General features: G+C 39.3%; 1 non-coding gene across 1 annotated transcript; it reads right to left on the bottom strand.

Annotated features, from left to right (window-relative positions):
- Nucleotides 1–1,354: 1,354 nt before the first annotated feature.
- TRNAW-CCA (transfer RNA tryptophan (anticodon CCA)) lies at nucleotides 1,355–1,426 on the bottom strand. Its single transcript has one exon. It is a non-coding gene; the product is annotated as a tRNA-Trp (tRNA).
- Between the last annotated feature and the right edge of the window lie 262 nt (nucleotides 1,427–1,688).

The raw sequence follows: 1,688 nt of genomic DNA, 5'->3' as shown, positions 1-1,688 counted from the left end.
AAATCCAGCTTGAACATCTGGAAGTTCATGGTTCACGTACTGTTGAAGCCTGGCTTGAAGAATTTTAAGCATTACTTTCCTAGCATGTGAGATGAGTACAATTGTGTGGTAGGTTGAACATTCTTTGGCATTGCCTTTCTTTGGGATTGGAATGAAAACGGACTTTTTCCAGTCCTGTGGCCACTGCTGAGTTTTCCAAATTTGCTGGCATATTGAGTGCAGCACTTTCACAGCATCATCTTTTAGGATTTGAAGTAGCTCAACTGGAATTCCATATCTCCACTAGCTAGGGTACCACAAAAACTCAGCCCATGTGCTGCAGCTACTGAAGCCTGTGAGCCTAGAGTCTGTGCAATGAGAAGCCCATGCACTGCAACCAGAGAGTACCCCTGCTCCATATCTAGAGAAGCCTGTGTGCAACAAGAAAGACTCTGTGTGAGCAAAAATATGTGTTTTTTAAAAACATACTCTTGACTATGCTAATATGCCTTGCACATTTATACACATTTTGTTCACACACATTAGTGACACCAATCTATTTATGTCTTCCAATTTTTCATTTGTTTTCAGTAGGAGTAAAAGTCTTCAAGCAGCTACTCTTTCACAGGTAGAAATGGAAATTATTTCTTATTGTTTGCAGTGGAGTCTTTTAACTCACGCTACTTGGTTGCAATGCAGCAGTTTGCTTCTACACTAGGATTGAGAACAACTCCACTGTGTTCTCTGTGGTTTCTTTCATCTCCAAAATTCTGTAATTCTAAGGTTCCATAATATCTTGCCTGTGACCAAAACCTTTTAAATTTCAAAGGGCATCTATAGCAATCAGCCCATTGATCATCATACTATCTGTGAAAAATATAGATCAAGTATGATAATGCCTATTTTACAGATAAGAAAATTGATGCCAAAGAGTTAAGTGAACTTTTCCAGAATCATACAATAAATTAGATCCAGAATGAACATCAGATGCCAAAATTCTACTATATCAGTGATTATATTAGTTTCTTCTTAACTATTTGTTTTATTGATTATGTTTTGATTAAGTATTATCTATTGTCTAAAGTTATCAGGGGACTTCCTTGGTGGTTCAGTGGCTAATACCCTGCACTCCCAATGCATAGGGCCTGGGTTTGATCCCTGGTCAGGGAACTAGATCGGATATGCCAAAACTAAGTGTTCATTTGCAGTAATGAAGATCAAAGAACCTGGGTGCCACAACGAAGAACTGGTGAAGTCGCTCAGTCGTGTCCAACTCTTTGTGACCCCTCGAACTGTAGCCTACCAGGCTCCTCTGTCCATGGGACTCTCCAGGCAAGAATACTGGAGTGGGTTGCATTTCCTTCTCCAGGTGATCTTCCCTACCCAGGGATTGAACCCAGGTCTCCTGCATTGGAGGCAGATGCTTTAACCTCTGAGCCACCAGGGAAGCACAACCAAATAAATAAATTTTTTAATAAAAAAAAAAAAGAAGAAGGAATAAAGCTAAGCAAAGCACAGGAAGAAACGAGTAATGGTAAGATACATATGCACAAAGAAAGTGACAAAGTAGTCAATGTGAAGGTGAGCAGCGCATATAAACATTCAGTATTGCACCGCTAATAAATTTTCTTATATATGATGATATAGATCACATTCCCCACAGTTTTGTATAAATTATCTAAAGCATACTTAGCAGCGAGCAAAGCTGA

The sequence above is a fragment of the Bos taurus genome, chromosome 1 (assembly GCF_002263795.3).
Source record: "Bos taurus isolate L1 Dominette 01449 registration number 42190680 breed Hereford chromosome 1, ARS-UCD2.0, whole genome shotgun sequence".
NCBI classification, from domain to species: Eukaryota; Metazoa; Chordata; class Mammalia; order Artiodactyla; family Bovidae; genus Bos; species Bos taurus.
Note: the sequence above shows the minus strand (reverse complement) of the source record. Positions and strands in the feature narration are given on the sequence as shown.